At 43.9% G+C, this 17,969-nt stretch overlaps 1 protein-coding gene across 1 annotated transcript in view; it reads left to right on the forward strand.

Moving 5' to 3' along the window:
• LOC106584498 (sodium- and chloride-dependent GABA transporter 2) overlaps window positions 1-17,969 on the forward strand; it is a 55,686-nt gene that overhangs the window by 15,851 nt on the left and 21,866 nt on the right. The gene's annotated exons all lie outside the window — the stretch shown is intronic.

Raw genomic sequence — 17,969 nt, forward strand, 5'->3', positions numbered from 1 at the left:
AGGTGTGAATGTTTCTATCCAAGAGTCTCTCTTCTGTCCAAGAGTCTCTCTTCTCTCGCATTATAGAGTCCTGCATGGGCCAAAAAATCAGCTGGCGGGTGGTCCCGGAGTTGAGAGAGAACTTGGGTATTGACGCAATTGCACTTGACGTGGACTGACCATTTTCCCGAAACAGGATACTTGTGCCTTACAGCCCATTACATAGACAAAGAGCGTTGTCTCATGGAGTGGTGCTATTCAGCACAGAGTGGGACAGTTCCCAACTCAAAACTGCAGACAACAGAAGGCCAGTCGTTCTGAAAGAATAGCCATATGCAGGCCATGGTAAAAGTTTCAGTAGGCTTATACTCAATAAATGTAGAATTTTTGCAGCCTATATTCAATTCCAGGAATTGTTTTTTAAGTTACAATTAAATGATCGTGTTATCTAAACTATATTGAATGTAAATATCTTGTTTTGTTATGTCGGCTATAGGCTTTCTGTAGGTTAAGGCTCTTTCAAAGTCATTTGAGTTGTCAATATGCCGCATTGCATTGTGAAAAAAAAATATATATATCTTAATTTATGGCATGATTTCTTTTATCCAAATGTTGAATAGACATGCAGAAAAATTCAGTCATCCAGGAAATAGGAATAATAGCCTACTGTCTGGAGTCATAAAAAAAATTTGGCTAAATAAATTGATGTTATTTTGTTGGGTAATGGATGATCTCACGGAACTCAAAAGAAGCGTCTTCTCTGTTCAACATAATTATTAATTCAGAATGTTAAACCCATAGGCCCAAAGTAAATTAAATTAGATTACCAGGTTCATTTTTCATTCGATTTTACTCCCTACATTATGTTCAGTAGAGAGGGGGTGTCACGCCCTGAACATAGAGATCCTTATTATTCTCTATGTTTGGTTAGGTCAGGGTGTGACTCGGGTGGGAAAATCTATGTTTTCTGTTTCTTTGTTTTTGGGCCGAGTGTGGTTCCCAATCAGAGGCAGCTGTCTATCGTTGTCTCTGATTGGGAATCATATTTAGGCAGCCTGTTTTCTTCCTGTGTTTGTGGGAGTTTGTTTTCTGTTTAGCATCTGTTGCCTGACAGAACTGTGCGTTTTCGTTTTTCGTTTTTCGCCTTTTGTTATTTTGTTTGAGTGTGTTGTGATAATAAAGAATCATGAACACTTACCACGCTGCGCTTTAGTCCACTTCTCCATCTAATGACGACCGTTACAGAACCTCCCACCAAAAACGGACCAAGCAGCGTGGCCAGGATAGTTGGACATGGGAGGAGATCCTGGACGGCAAAGGACCATAGATGCGGATTCGGGAATATCGCCGTTCAAGGGAGAAAGATGCAGCAAGAGATGAACGGCGACGATATGAGGAAGTAGCACAACAACAGAAGCCCGAGAGGCAGCTCCCCCAAAAATGTGGGGGGGGGCACACGGGGAGATTGGCGGAGTCAGGGTTGAGACCTGAGCCAACTCCCCATGCTTACCGAGCATGTGACCAGTCAGGCACCGTGGTATGCGGTGATGCGCACAGTATCTCCGGTGCGCCTTCACAGCCCAGTTTGTCCTGTGCCAGCGCCCCGCACTTGCCGGGCTAAAGTGAGCATCCAGGCAGGACGGGTTGTGCCAGCCCTACGCTCCAGACCTCCAGTGTGCCTCCACGGCCCAGTATATCCTGTGCCAGCTCCGCGCACCAAGTCTCCAGTGCGTCTCTCCAGCCTGGTACGCCCTGTACCTGCTCTACCACCCGGCCTCCAGTGCGTCTCCCAGTCCGGTGAGACCTGTTCCGGCTCAACGTACGAAGCCTCCAGTGATGATCCATGGCCCGGAGCCTGTGGTGATGATCCATGGCCCGGAGCCTCCAGTGATAATCCATGGCACGGAGCCTCCAGTGATGATCGATGGCACGGAGCCTCCAGTGATGATCCATGGCCCGGAGCCTGTAGTGATGATCCATGGCCCAGAGCCTGTAGTGATGATCCATGGCCCGAAGCCTACAGTGATAATCCATGGCCCGAAGCCTCCAGTGATGATCCATGGCCCGGAGCCTCCAGTGATGATCCATGGCGCGAAGCCTCCAGCGATGATCCATGGCACGGAGCCTGCAGCGACGGTCCCCAGTCCGGAGCCTCCAGCTACGGTCCCCAGTCCGGAGCCTCCAGCGATGGTCCGCGGTCTGGAGCCTCCAGCGACAGTCGGCCTCCGGCGATGATCTACGGTCGATGATCTACGGTCCTCCGGCAGCGATCCAGAGTCCGGAGCCTCCGGCGACGATCCACGGTCCGGATCTACGGCGATGATCTACGGTCCTCCGGCAGCGATCCAGAGTCCGGAGCCTCCGGCGACGATCCACGGTCCGGTTCCACGAAAGTGGGTGGAGCCCCAAGCGGAGGGGGATCTGCGTCCCGCACCGGAGCCTCCACCAAGAGGAGATGCCCACCCGGACCCCCCACCGCATAGGTTCAAGTTTGCGGCCGGAGTCCGCACCATTGGGGGGGGGGGGGGGGTACTGTCACGCCCTGACCATAGAGATCCTTATTATTCTCTATGTTTGGTTAGGTCAGGGTGTGACTCGGGTGGGAAAATCTGTTTTCTGTTTCTTTGTTTTTGGGCTGAGTGTAGTTCTCAATCAGAGGCAGCTGTCCATCATTGTCTCTGATTGGGAATCATACTTAGGCAGCCTGTTTTCTTCCTGTGTTTGTGGGAGGTTGTTTTCTGTTTAGCATCTGTTGCCTGACAGAACTGTGCGTTTTCCGCCTGATTCATTGAGTGAGTTTATTAGCAAGTGCATCGGCGATGTTCTGACTATTAAAACCTTCCCAACCAGAAACCGTGGATTGATGGCAGCATTCACGCAAAACTGAAAGCGCGAACAGCTGCTTTTTATTTATGGCAAGGCGACCGGAAACATGACCGAATACAAATACTGTAACTATTCCCTCTGCAAGGCAATCAAACAAGCTAAGCGTCAGTATAGAGACAAAGTAGAGTCGCAATTCAACGGCTCAGACACGAGACGTATGTGGCAGATCACGGATTACAGAAAGAAAATCATCCCCATCTCGGACACCGATGTCTTGCTCCCAGACAAACTAAACAACTTATTTGCTCGCTTTGAGGACAATACAGTGCCACTGACATGGCCCGCTACCAAAACCTGCGGGCTCTCCTTCACCGCAGCCAACGTGAGTAAAACATTTAAACGTGTTAACCCTCGCAAGGCTGCCGGCCCAGACGGCATCCCACGCCGCGTCCTCAGAGCATGCGCAGACCAGCTGGCTGGTGTGTTTACGGACATATTCAATCAATCCCTATCTCAGTCTGCTGTTCCCACATGCTTCAAGAGGGCCACCGTTGTTCCTGTTCCCAAGAAAGCCAAGGTAACTGAGCTAAACGACTATCGCCCTGTAGCACTCACTTCCCTCATCATGAAGTGTTTTGAGAGACTAGTCAAGGATCATATCACCTCCACCATACCTGACACCCTGCCCCAATAGATCCACAGACGACGCAATCGCAATCACACTGCACACTACCTTAGCCCATCTGGACAAGAGGAATACCTGTGTAAGAATGCTGTTCATCTATTACAGCTCAGCATCTAATACCATAGTACCCTCCAAACTCATCATTAAGCTCGAGACCCTGGGTCTCAACCTCGCCCTGTGCAACTGGGTCCTGGACTTCTGACGGGCCGCCTCCAGGTGGTGAGGGTAGGAAACAACATCTCCACCCCACTGATCATCAACACTGGGGCCCCACAAGGGTGCGTTCTCAGCCCTCTCTTGTACTCCCTGTTCACCCATGATTGCGTGGCCATGCACGCCTCCAACTCAATCATCAAGTTTGCAGACAACACTACAGTGGTAGGCTTGATTACCAACAACAACGAGACGGCCTACAGGGAGGAGGTGAGGGCCCTCGGAATGTGGTGTCAGGAAAATAACCTCACACTCAACGTCAACAAAACAAAGGAGATGATCGTGGACTTCAGGAAACAGCAGAGGGAGCACCCCCCTATCCACATCGACGGGACAGTAGCGGAGAAGGTGGAAAGTTTTAAGTTCCTCGGCGTACACATTACGGACAAAATGAAATGGTCCACCCACACAGACATCGTGGTGAAAAAGGCACAACAGCGCCTCTTCAACCTCAGGAGGCTGAAGAAATTTGGCTTGTCACCAAAAACACTCAAACTTTTACAGATGCACAATCGAGAGCATCCTGTCGGGCTGTATCATCACCTGGTACGGCAACTGCTCCGCCCACAACCGTAAGGCTCTCCAGAGGGTAGTGAGGTCTGCACAACACATCTGTAACAGCTGTCGTATAGAGGGGACCAAAACGCAGCGTGTTGAGTGCTCATTATGATATTTATTAACTCAAAAACACTAAAGACAAAATAACAAACGGCAAATGATCAGAATACAGTTCTGTCAGGTACAGAGACTAAACAAAAAATAACTGCCCACAAGCAGGTGGAAAAAAACAGTACTTAAATATGATCTCCAATTAGAGGCAACGAGGACCAGCTGCCTCCAATTGGAGATCAACCCCAAAAACAACAACATAGAATTAGAAAAACTAGAACTAAACATAGAAATAGAAAACATAGAAAACCACCCAAAACACCCCCTGTCACACCCTGACCTACTCTACTATAAAAAATGACATCTTACAAGGGTCAGGACGTGACAGTACCCCCTCCCCCCAAAGGTGCAGACTCCGAATGCAAAAAAAAAAAGAAACCACAAAACAAAAAGGGACGGTAGGGAGGGTGACAATTGCCTATGGCGGTTCTAGTGCAGTACCCAGAACCTTACCATCCAGCAGATCCTCCAGCAGCGGAGGGGGCTCCGGTTCGGGCGTAACCCCCGCTCCGCCCGCAGATCCCTCTGCTTCTGTACCACCGGACCGGGGATCGTCGTCGGATGAACCGGACTGTAGATCATCGCCGGAGACTCTGTGCTGCAGACCGCCGCCGGAGGTTCTGGGCTGCAGGCCGCCGCCGGAGGTTCTGGGCTTCAGGCCGCCGCCTGAGGTTCTAGGCTGCAGGCTGCCGCCTGAGGTTCTGGGCTGCAGGCCGCCGCTTAAGGTTCTGGGCTGTAGGCCGCCACTTGAGGTTCTGGGCTGCAGGCCGCCGCTGGAGGTTCTGGGCTGCAGGCCGTCGCTGAAGACTCTGGGCTGCAGGCCGTCGCTGAAGGCTCTAGGCTGCGTATGCGCACTGGAGGTCTGATGCGTGGGACTGGCATAGGTGGCGCCAGACTGGTAACACGCACCTCAGGTCGAGTGTGGGGAGGAGGCACAGGACGTACTGGGCTGTGGGAGCGCACTGGAGGGAGAGTGCGAGGAGCAGGCACAGGACGTACTGGGCTGTGGAGGCGCACCGGAGGTCTGATGCATGGGACCGGTACAGGTGGCACCGGGCTGATGACACGCACCTCAGGGCGAGTGTGGAGAGGAGGCACAGGACGTACTGGGCTGTGGAGGCGCACCGGAGGTCTGATGCGTGGGACCGGTACAGGTGGCACTGGGCTGATGACGCGCACCTCAGGGCGTGTCATCAAAAAAAAAACATAGAAATAGAAAAAGTAGAACTAAACATAGAAATAGAAAACATAGAAAACCACCCAAAACACCCCCTGTCACGCCCTGACCTACTCTACTATAGAAAATGACATCTTACAAGGGTCAGGACTTGACAACATCACCAGGGGCAAACTACCTGCCCTCCAGGACACCTACAGCACCTGATGTCACAGGAAGGCCAAAAAGATCATCAAGGAAAACAACCACCTGAGCCACTGACTGTTCACCCCTCTATCATCCAAAAGGCGAGGTCAGTACAGGTGCATCAAAGCGGGGACCGAGAGACTGAAAAACAGCTTCTATCTCAAGGCCATCAGACTGTTTAACAGCCATCACTAACATTGAGTGGCTGCTGCCAACATACTGACTCAAATAGTCACTTTAAACAATGCCACTTTATATAATGTTTACATAACCTACATTACTCATCTCATATGTATATACTGTACTCTATACCATCTACTGCATCTTGCATATGCCGCACAGCCATCGCTCATCCATATATTTATATGTACATATTCGAATTCATTCCTTTATACTTGTGTGTATACGGTAGTTGTTGTGAAATTGTTAGATTACTTGTTAGATATTACTGCACGGTCGAAACTAGAAGCACAAGCATAACATCTGCTAACCATGTGTATGAGACCAATAAAATTTGATTTGATTTGAAACTCCCCTTCAGGTGTTGACCTTACCGTGAGATGCATACCTACAAGCCCTTAACCAACAATGCAGTTGAAGAAAGCGTTTAGAAAATAATATATATATTTTTTTTACTTGCATTTGGAGTTCTTAAAATTCATTGAATGACATACATTATTTTGGAAAAATAATGCATCTTTTCGATGTAGGCTATGTTTGCTAGGCTTAGGTCCGTGGCTGAGTGGAGACTCTTGGACAGAAACAAATTAAGTTGTGTAGTGTGTCACACCCTTCATTGGTATGTGTGACAATCTCAGTGCCTCATGGGAAAATCAAAATAAATCAGCCAAGACCTCAGACAAAAATGGTAGCCCTCCACAAGTCTGGTTCATCCTTGGGAGAAATTTCCAAACGTCTGAAGGTACCACGTTCATCTGTGCAAACAATAGTATGCAAGTATAAACACCATGGGACCACGCAGCCGTCATACCGCTCAGGAAGGAGACACGTTCTGTCTCCTAGAGATTAACGTACTTTGGTGCAAAAAGTGCAAATCAATACAAGAACAACAGCAAAGGACCTTGTGAAGATGCTGGAGGAAACAGGTACAACAGTATCAATATCCACAGTAAAATGAGTCCTATATCAACATAACCTGAAAGGCCGCTCAGCAAGGAAGAAGCCACTGCTCCAAAACCGCCATAAAAATGCCAGACTACGGTTTGCAACTGCACATGGGAACAAAGATCGTACTTTTTGGAAAAATGTCCTCTGGTCTGATGAAACAAAAATGGAACTGTTTGGCCATAATGATCATCATTTTGTTTGGAAGAAAAAGGGGGATGCTTGCAAGCCGAAGAACACCATCCCAACCGTGAAGTACGGGGGTGGCAGCATCATGTTGTGGGGGTGCTTTGCTGCAGGAGGGACTGGTGCACTTCACAAAATAGATGGCATCATGAGGCAGGAAAATGATGTGGATATATTGAAGCAACATCTCAAGAAATCAGTCAAGAAGTTAAAGCTTGATCGCAAATGGGTCTTCCAAATGGACAATGACCCCAAGCATACTTCCAAAGTTGTGGCAAAATGGCTTAAGGACAACAAAGTTAAGGTATTGGAGTGGCCATCAAAGCCCTGACCTCAATCCTATAGAAAATTTGTGGGCAGAACTGAAAAAGCGTGTGTGAGCAAGGAGGCCTACAAACCTGACTCAGTTAGGTAAACTTCCGACTTCAACTGTATATTTTGCAGTAAGAATTTAACAGAACATTTGAGTTTCTCTTACAATAAAAACATTACAGTGTAACAACATGTATAGTAAGTAAGAGGCTACAACCCAGTTACAGCTTCTTCTGACAAAGTAGAAACACAAAATATGTGTTTTTCCTGTTGTGAGCTGTTGTATGAGAGGAACAGAGGAAGAGCAATTCTTACACTATTGCTCTAAATTTAATCACCCTCTTCTTCATCATCCTCATCATTCAGTTCATTCAAATTATATCATGAAGTTCTTCACAATTATCAGTTTCTATCTGGTTTCCATCACTCATTCATCAATTGACGTCATTTATTCAGTGAGGAGAGAGACACATTAGCACCTGGGTACCAGTGCTTTACTCCGAACCAAAAAGCATAATCAGCGTTCTAACTCACCCTGGCGGTGACACAATATACCGTACTATACCATAATTTACGTCACTGCACCGCACTGAAGCATTGAAGTACAGAAATTCAGCTGTGGCAGTATATTCATTTCGGTTAAAGCAACTGGAATATTAGTCTACTGAGGTTGGATTGATTTGATTTGAGCGTTCTGTTAAAGTTTCTGGCAATGGTTTTATCTAAGGAAGGAAATATATCTAATTTTAAATGGGAAACGATTGGGATTCCATAAGTGGAGATGGAGTCCTCCATCGGGGTTTTAGGATGCACTAGGGCAGATTTGGTTAATTTATTTTACAACTTGAGATGGAGCTGAATTTGTTTATGATATTCAAAGCTATTGGGAGGGATTGAGATACATTGCTAGATAAAGTTATTGTTGGTGTATAATGAGATGAGGTGATCCGTAGAATTGAGAGATATTGTTGTAATTTATTTTGATTGTTGAATAGCCTGGGCCAGGGTCTCCATGAACTTATAAAAATTGCAGATGTGAGATGGGGTCACCTAGCCTGCTACTTCTTGTTATTCTGAACGGAACTGAGCACGTATTGCCTTTTATTACTGTGGCTGGGGGATTGTTATACAGTGTAATCGGAAAGAATTCAGACCCCTTGATTTTTTGCCACATTTTGTTACGTTACAGCCTTATTCTAAAATTGATTAAATTGTTTTTTCCCCCCTCATCAAACTACACACAATACCCCTTAATGACAAAACAAAAACTGTTTTTTAGAAATGTTTGCTAATTTATTAAAAATAAAAAACAGAAATATCACAATTACATGTAGTACCAGTAAAAAGTTTGAACACACCTACTCATTCCTGGGTTTTTCTTTATTTGTACTATTTTCTACATTGTAGAATAATAGTGAATACATCAAAACTATGAAATAACACATATGGAATCATGTAGTAACCAAAAAAGTGTTAAACAAATCAAAATATATTTTATATTTGAAATTCTTAAAAAATATATACTTTATTTTATTTAACCTTCATTTAACTAGGCAAGTCAGTTAAGAACAAATTCTTATTTACAGTGACGGCCTACCTAAAGGCAAAAGGCCTCCTGCGGGGACGGGGGCCTGAGACTAAAAAAATAAAATAAATATAATATAAATATAGGACAAAACATCACAACAAGAGAGACAACACAACACTACATAAAGAGAGACCTAAGACAACAACATAGCAAGGCAGAAACACGTGACAACACAGCATGGTAGCAACACAACATAACAACAACATAAAAGCAACACAACATGGTAGCAGCACAAAACATGGTACAAACATTATTGGGCACAGTCAACAGCACAAAGGTCAAGAAGGTAGAGACAACAATACATCACAAAAAGTAGCCATCCTTTGTCTTGATGACAGCTTTGCTCACTCTTGGCATTCTCTCAACCATCTTCATGAGGTAGTCACCTGGAATGCATTTCATTTAACAGGAGTGCCTTGTTAAGTTAATTTGTGGAATTTCTTTCCTTCTTAATGCATTTGAGCCAATAAGTTGTGTTGTGACAAGGTAGGGTTGGTATACAGAAGATAGCCCTATTTGGTAAAATACAAAGTCCATATTATGGCAAGAACAGCTCAAATAAGCAAAGAGAAACGACAGTCCATCATTACTTTAAGACATGAAGGTCAGTCAATGCGGAACATTTCAAGAACGTTTACATTTTCTTCAAGTGTAGTCGCAAAAACCATCAAAAACCTCTCTTGAGGCCCGCCACAGGAAAGGAAGACCCAGAGTTACCTCTGGTGCAGAGGATAAGATCATTAGACCAACCAGCCTCAGAAATTGCAGCCCAAATAAATTATTCACAGAGTTCAAGTAACAGACACATCTCAACATCAACTGTTCAGAGGAGACTGCGTGAATCATGCTTTCATGGTCGAATTGCTGCAAAGAAACAACTACCAAAGGACACCAATAAGAAGATACTTGCTTGGGCCAAAACACACGAGCAATGGACATTAGACTGGTGGAAATCTGTCATTTGGTCTGATGAGTCCAAATTTGAGATTTTTGTTTCTAACCGTCGTGTCTTTGTGAGATGCAGAGTAGATGAACGGATGATCTCCGCATGTATGGTTCCCACCGTCAATTATGGAGGAGGAGGTGTGATTGTGTGGTGGTGGCATTATCTGTGATTTATTTAGAATTCAAGGCAAACTTAACCAGCATGGCTACCAAAGCATTCTGCAGCGATACACCATCCCATCTGGCTTGCGCTTAGTGTGACTATCATTTGTTTTTCAACAGGACAATGACCCAACACACCTCCAGGCTGTGTAAGGGCTATTTGACCAAGAAGGAGAGTGATGGAGTACTGCATCAGATGACCTGGCCTCCACAATCACCCGACCTCATCCCAATTGAGATGGTTAGGGATGAGTCGGACCGCAGAGTGAAGGAAAAGCAGCCAACAAGTGTTCAGCATATGTTGGAACTCCTTCAAGACTGTTGGAAAAGCATTCCAGGTGAAGCTGATTGAGAGAATCTGAAGAGTGTGCAAAGCTGTCATCAAGGCAAAGGGTGGCTACTTTGAAGAATCTCAAATATAAAATATATTTTGATTTGTTTAACACTTTTTTGGTTATTACAGGATTACATATTATGTGTTATTTAATAGTTTTGATGTCTTCACTATTATTCTACAATGTAGAAAATAGTAAAAATAAAGAAAAACCCTTGAATGAGTAGGTGTGTCCAAACTTTTGACTGGTACTGTAAGTATTCGGACGCTTTACTCAGTACTTTGTTGAAGCACCTTAGGCAGCGATTACAGCCTCGACTCGTCTTGGTTATGACGCTACAAGCTTGGCACACCTGTATTTGGGGAGTTTCTCCCATTCTTCTCTGCAGATCCTCTCAAGCTCTATCATGTTTGAATTGGAGCGTTGCTGCACAGCTTTTTTCAGGTCTTTCCAGTGATGTTAGATCTGGTTCAAGTCTGGGCTCTGGCTGGCCCACTCAAGGACATTCAGAGACTTGTCCCGAAGCCACTCCAACATTTGTCTTGGCTGTGCTTAGTGTTTTTGTCCTGTTGAAAGGTGAACCTTCGCACAAGTCTGAGGTCCTGAGCGCACTGGAGCAGGTTTTCATCAAGGATCTCTCGGCACTATGCTCCGTTCATCTTTCCCTCAGTCCTGACAAGTCTCCCAGTCCCTGCCACTGAAAAAACATCCCCACAGCATGATGCTGCCACCACCATGCTTCACCGTAGGGATGGTGCCAGGTTTCCTCCAGACATGACGCTTGGCATTCAGGCCAAAAAGTTCAATCTGGGTTTCATCAGACCAGAGAATCTTGTTCTCATGGTCTGATAGGCTTTAGGTGCCTCTTGGCAAACTCCAAGTTGGCTGTCATGTGCCTTTTACTGAGGAGTATCTTCCGTCTGGCCACTCTACCATAAAGGCCTGATTGGTGAAGTGCTGCAGAGATGGTTGTCCTTCTGGAAGGTTCTCTCATCTCCAGAAAGGAACTCTGGAGCTCTGTCAGAGTGACCATTGGGTTCTTGGTCACCTCCCTGATCCAGGCCCTTCTCCCCCGATTGCTCAGCTTGGCCGAGCGGCCAGCTCTAGGAAGAGTATTGGTGGTCCAAACTTCTTCCATTTAAGAATGATGGAGGCCACTGTGTTCTTGTGGACCTTCAATGCTGCAGAAATGTTTTGGGACCCTTCCCCAGATCTGTGCTTCGACACAATCCTGTCTTGGAGCTCTACATACAATTCCTTCAACCTCAGGGCTTGGTTGTTGCTCTGACATGCACTGTCAATCAATCAAATTTCAATCAAATGTATTTATAAAGCCCTTCTTACATCAGCTGATGTCACAAAGTGCTGTACAGAAACCCAGCCTAAAACACCAAACACCAAGCAATGCAGGTGTAGAAGCACAGTGGCTTGAAAAAAACTCCCTTGAAAGGCCAGAACCTAGGAAAATACCTAGAAAGGAACCAGGCTATGGAGGGGTGGCCAGTCCTCTTCTGGCTGTAACGGGTGGAGATTATAACAGAACATGGCCAAGATGTTCAAATGTTCATAGATGACCAGCAGAGTCAAATAATAATAATCCCAGTGGTTGTCGAGGGTGCAACAGGTCAGCACCTCAGGAATAAATGTCAGTTGGCTTTTCATAGCCGATCATTCAGAGTATCTCTACCGCTCCTGCTGTCTCTAGAGAGTTGAAAACAACAGGTCTGGGACAGGTAGCACGTCCGGTGAACAGGTCAGGGTTCCATAGCCGCAGGCAGAACAGTTGAAACTGGAGCAGCAGCACGGCCAGGTGGACTGGGGACAGCAAGGAGTCATCAGGCCAGGTAGTCCTGAGGCATGGTCCTAGGGCTCAGTTCCTCCGAGAGAGAAAGAAAGAAAGAAAGAAAGAAAAAGAGAGAAAGAAAGAGAGAAAAAGAGAAAAAGAGAGAAAGAGAGAGAGAATTAGAGAGAGCATACTTACATTCACACAGGACACCGGATCAGGCAGGAGAAATACTCCAGATATAACAGACTGATCCTAGCCTCCTCGACACCTGCAGCATAAATACTGGAGGCTGAGACAGGAGGGGTCGGGGACCTTATATAGACAACTGTGGGACCTTACATAGACAGTTATGTGCCTTTCCAAATCATGTCCAATCAATTGAATTTACCACAGCTGGACTCCAATCAAGTTGTAGAAACAGCTCAAGGATGGTCAATGGAAACAGGATACACTTGAGCTCAATTTCGACTCTCATGGCAAAGGGTCTGAATACTTATGTAAATAAGGTATTTCTGTTTTTGATTTTTAATACATTTGCAAAAACTTTTTTTTTTGCTTTGTCATTATGGGGTATTGTGTGTAGATTGATTGTTTATCTATTTAATCTATTTTAGATTACAGCTGTAATGTAACAAAATGCGTAAAAAGTCAAGGGCTCTGAATATTTTCCGAAGGCACTGTGTACACCCATTCAGCATCATTCACACCCTCTTATGCTGTATCCCCAACTGTAAACTCAGAGTGCTGTCAGATTGTCTGTTCATAAATTCAGAGCGTTTTGCTCTTGGAGCATTCAGAGCGCACACTGGATGCCCTGGTAGGGTTGTTCCAAGTGTTATGTCCTAACAACAGCAGTCAAGCATCCAAGCTAACTGGTTAACGTTAACTAGCTTGTTAGCTACTTCCAGACACAATTGAGAGAACAGCTCACTCTGACCATTTTACTCACCCTAGCAGAGCTGGTTAGGCTGTTTTTATCTTATCCAGAGCATTGGTGACTGCAACTGTGCTGCTGGCAACAATTTAATTACGCTTTTTTTGCCAACGTTTACTGACACCGGCCATATTCAATGGGTGTTGAGCGTTAGTAAATTCATGAGTTATTCTGCGCTCTGGCACACTCAGACGAGAGTGCTCTGAAATCGGAGTAGATAGCCAGAGCGAATTTACCAGCTACGTCTATCAACAGTTGTTGCATTGACATCATGAACTGTAAGGGTTACGGAACTGGTGGCAGTGAAATCAGACACAGGAGAGCAGAAAAAGGTAATAGCCGGAGCAGTTTAATACAAAACTCAAGGCAATACAAAAGAACCTACAGTAACGTTAGCCAGCGAGCCAGCCAGCCAACGTTAGCTAGCTAGCTAACAGTACACTTTAACATGAAATGAAAACAACTTTCAGACAAAATTAGAAACATGTAATATCTGAAAATGTAGCTAACTTAACTGTATACATGGATGGACGCTTCTCCCTTAGTTTAAATATGTAATCTGGAGACAGGTGCTTTCTCCATCTCCTTAGCTATCATACTCTAATTCCACTGATTTCTAAACTCGATCTCTCGCCATGTCCAGCCCACTCATTATCTCAGCCAATCATGGCTAGTGCAAAGGTTGCTCCCTTATTCTGTGGCTAAATGAACTAGGCTCGTAATTTAACAATTTTATTCGTATTTACAGATGGCATACACGTTTATTATTAAGGACCATAAAGGTTCAAATGTTCCAGATGGCATTTCTGCCAAAAAACGCATTTTGATTTTTAAAAAAAGTTTACGTTCAAATGGATCTCCTGTGAAGTAGTAACACGCGACATACGCCTAGTTTCCTGAAACGAGTCACATTTGAAATAGATTTCAAGAATCAAATCAAAGTATATTTTATGTGTCACATGCGCCGAATACAACAGATGTCGACTTAACAGTGAAATGCTTACTTACAAGCCCTTAACCAACAATGCAGTTAAAAAAAAATAAGTGTTAAGAAAGCATTTACTAAAATAAACTGAACTAAGAAATAAAACAAAGAAAAAAGAAAAAGAAAAAAACAAATTAGAAAAATAACAAATAATTAAAGAGCAACAATAAAATAACAATAAAATAACACTACATACTATCCCAACCAGGTAATTTGCCTACTCATGTTATCCAATGCCCTCTTGAGTTCATGGAGAAAGGCTTGGGCGCCCAGGAAGCCGGCTTCCTCAGTTGAGAGAAGAGGAGTTCTTATTTCTTAAAAAAAAGTACTCGATCTGGCTTGGTGTGAATTTACAATCAGAGGTGTACAATTCTTTATATAAACTGAAGAATCTTTGGTTGATTAATTTGGGTTCTGATAGTAATTCACCTGATTCAGATTCAATAGGTTGTTAGCCAGTAGATGACTGGGTGGATTACCATGGAAGTAATGGTTGAGTTTAACTCGATGGATGGCAAATTATGTTCTCTGTCTTATCAATAGATTTAGTTCTGCCTTGACTTTCAAGTGAGGAGTTGCTACATGATCTCAAAAAAGTGTTTGTTGAAAACGTTCTAGCGTTGTCAACAACTTTTCCAATTCTGATATCTTCTTTAATTGGTATTTGTTCAGCCCAGATGCAAATGCAGTTGCTTTGTTTTTAATAAAACCTTTAATGACGTGCCATAAAATCTGAGGATCGTCGACTGAATTTTTGTTAATCATTATGAATTCATTCAATTCAGTTTCAAATTCTTCACAGAAAATATGATTTTGTAGTAAGTGACATTAAAGCACCATCTTGTGGCTCTTTTAGGATATTCTGATACATGTATCTGGCAGTAAAAAGCATGATGATCAGACAGGCTCATATGTTGAATTTCCATTTTCTTGATTAATTAAAATAGAGTAGATAAGAGTGCGAAATTGATTCTGGAGAATGTTTTGTGCCGGTTTGAATAGAAAGTGTACTCTTTTGCTTTAGGGCTATGAGCTCACCAGGCATCAATGAGGTTATAATCAGAGAGTATATGTTGGAGAACCTTGGTTTCCTGTGGATTGTAGTTGGTCTTATTAGATTTGTCCCCAGAATGGCATTCATGTCTGTCCCAATAACCAGTTGGAATTCAGTTAATTCCAACAACATGCTGTTCAGAGAATCATACAACTTAGGATCATATGAATTTGGAGAATTCACATTAATAAAGGCCATTTTCTTTCCATTATGGATACATTTAATAACCTCTTAGGGATCCCTTACGGCTAGAATCCTGTTACCGGGATCGATTTGACAACATCCGGTAAATTGCAGAGCGCGAAATTCAAAAATACTAAATTTGTAATATTAAACATTCATGAAGATACAAGTGTCTTACATTATTTAAAAGCTTAACTTCTTGTTAATCCAGCTGCTTTGTCAGATTTCAAAAAGTCTTTACGGCAAAAGCATACCATGCGATTATCTGAGGACAGCGCCCCGCATACAAAGCATGAAAAACATTTTCCAACCAAGCAGAAAGTCAGAAATAGCGATAAAATAAATCGCTTACCTTTGAAGATCTTCATGTTTTTGCAATCCCAAAGGTCTCAGTTACATAATGAATGGTCGTTTTGTTCAATAAAGTCCTTCTTTATATCCCAAAAATGTCAGTTTATTTGTCCCGTTTGATTCAGAAATACACCAGTTCCAACTCGCCCAATATGCCTACAAAGGATCTAATAAGTTACCTGTAAACTTGGTCCAAACATTTCAAACAACATTTCTAATCCAACCTCAGGTACCCTAATATGTAAATAATTGATACAATTTCAGACGGAATAAACTGTTTTCAATACCTGAGAAAAACAACGAGGAGCGCGCTCTCATTCACCCGCACCAAAACACTAGAGTCCACCTGAGTGACACTTAGAAAGAATACGAATACTTCTTCATTTAAAAAGAAAAACATCAAACAATTTTTCAAGACTGTTGACATCTAGTGGAAGCCATAGGAACTGCAATCTGGGTCCTAATAATTAGGCTTTCCCATAGAAAAGCATTGGAAAATCCAATGACCTCAACAACAAAAAATTCCTGGATGGATTGTCCTCGGGGTTTCGCCTGCCAAATCAGTTCTGTCATACTCACAGACATTATTTTAACAGTTTTAGAAACTTTAGAGTGTTTTCTATCCAATATTACCATGCATATGCATATCCTAGCTTCTGGGCCTGAGTAACAGGCAGTGTACTTTGGGCACCTCAGTCATCCAAACTTCCGAATACTGACTTTACCAAGGACGGTGATTTTGAGTTTCTTATGTATCATTATGATTACACCTGTAGTTTTGTTTGTGGCTGATGAAAAAGCAGCCAGTTTGCACAAATGGTTCTCTATTCCATGTGCGTCATTTTGGAGCAGGTGTGTTTCTTGGAGCATTGCTATATCTATATGGTTTCTTGCTAGAATATTATGACAGCTGGAACATTTGATAGGAATATTTAGGCTTTTCAAATTTCACGAGAGAATAGTTAGTGTTGCCATTGTTTTTCTAAAATGTAATTGTTATCTTTAGTGTTGATAAGCCCATGGATGTAAAATAAAAAGCAGGACCCATAGGGAAATCCATCCATTGGTCTCTCCCCACCCAGAAGACACTCTCTATGAACCGTTCCCCTTCCCCGCCTTCCCCCCTCCTCCCTAGCCTCCAGCCCTCCCTCCCCGGTTCCCCCCGCCCTGCACTATAATTACATGGTTGTTGTATAATGACTAGTGGTAGCCTTACAGTGAGGGAAAAAAGTATTTGATCCCCTGCTGATTTTGTACGTTTTCCCACTGACAAAGAAATGATCACTCTATAATTTTAATGGTAGGTTTATTTGAACAGTGAGAGACAGAATAACAACAAAGAAATCCAGAAAAACGCATGTCAAAAATGTTATAATTTGATTTGCATTTTAATGAAGGAAATAAGTATTTGACCCCCTCTCAATCAGAAAGATTTCTGGCACCCAGGTCTCTTTTATACAGGTAACGAGCTGAGATTAGGAGCACACTCTTAAAGGGAGTGCTCCTAATCTTAGTTTGTTACCTGTATAAAAGACATCTGTCCACAGAAGCAATCAATCAATCAGATTCCAAACTCTCCACCATGGCCAAGACCAAAGAGCTCTACAAGGATGTCAGGGACAAGATTGTAGACCTACACAAGGCTGGAATGGGCTACAAGACCATCGCCAAGCAACTTGGTGAGAAGGTGACAACAGTTGTTGCGATTATGGAAGAAAATGGAAGAAACACAAAAGAACTGTGAAGGACTGAAATCCTGCAGCCCCCGCAAGGTCCCCCTGATCAAGAAAGCACATATACATGCCCGTCTGAAGTTTGCCAATGAATATCTGAATGATTCAGAGGACAACTGGGGGAAAGTGTTGTAGTCAGATGAGACCAAAATGGAGCTCTTTGGCATCCACTCAACTCGCCGTGTTTGGAGGAGGAGGAATGCTGCCTATGACCCCAAGAACACCATCCCCACCGTCAAACATGGAGGTGGAAACATTATGCTTTGGGGGTGTTTTTCTGCTAAGGGGACAGGACAACTTCACCGCATCAAAGGGACGATGAATGGGGCCATGTACCATCAAATCTTGGGTGAGAACCCCCTTCCCTCAGCCAGGGCATTGAAAATGGGTCGTGGATGGGTATTCCAGCATGACAATGACCCAAAACACATGGCCAAGGCAACAAAGGAGTGGCTCAAGAAGAAGCACATTAAGGTCCTGGAGTGGCCTAGCCAGTCTCCAGACCTTAATCCCATAAAAAATCTGTGGAGGGAGCTGAAGGTTCGAGTTGCCAAA

The sequence above is a fragment of the Salmo salar genome, chromosome 23 (genome assembly GCF_965601325.2).
Source record: "Salmo salar chromosome 23, fSalSal1, whole genome shotgun sequence".
Taxonomy (NCBI): Eukaryota; Metazoa; Chordata; class Actinopteri; order Salmoniformes; family Salmonidae; genus Salmo; species Salmo salar.